Consider the following 461-nt stretch of genomic DNA (forward strand, 5'->3'; position numbering starts at 1 on the left):
CCTCTCCAGCCTGAACAGCCCCAGGTCTCTCAGCCTCTCCTCACCAGGCAGGTGCTCCAGCCCCTTCATCATCCTCGCAGCCTCCCTTGGACCCTCCCCAGTAGATCCCTGTCCCTCTGGAGCTGGGGAGCCCAGAGCTGGACACTGGAGCCTGGAACTGGACACTGGGAGCCCAGAGCTGGACACGGGGCGTCGGTGCCGGGAGGAGGGGCAGGGAGCAGCGGAGGGCCGGTCGGCCTGTCAGCCGGTGGGTCCGTCGACCCCCTCCCCAAAACGGCGCCGCGGCCCCTTTAAGACCCGCGCTCCCCTCAGCGCCCCGGGGAGGAGGGGAAAGGGGCGTGGCTTGGAGAGAGCGAGAGCGCGGGAGGACGTCCCGCGCCGCTATTGGCTGAGCGGATCGACCGACAGCGCCGCGAGCCAATCGGGTGTCAGAGAGGGAGCGGGGCGGGACTTCCGGCGGG

The sequence above is a fragment of the Apus apus genome, chromosome 1, assembly GCF_020740795.1.
Source record: "Apus apus isolate bApuApu2 chromosome 1, bApuApu2.pri.cur, whole genome shotgun sequence".
Taxonomy (NCBI): domain Eukaryota; kingdom Metazoa; phylum Chordata; class Aves; order Apodiformes; family Apodidae; genus Apus; species Apus apus.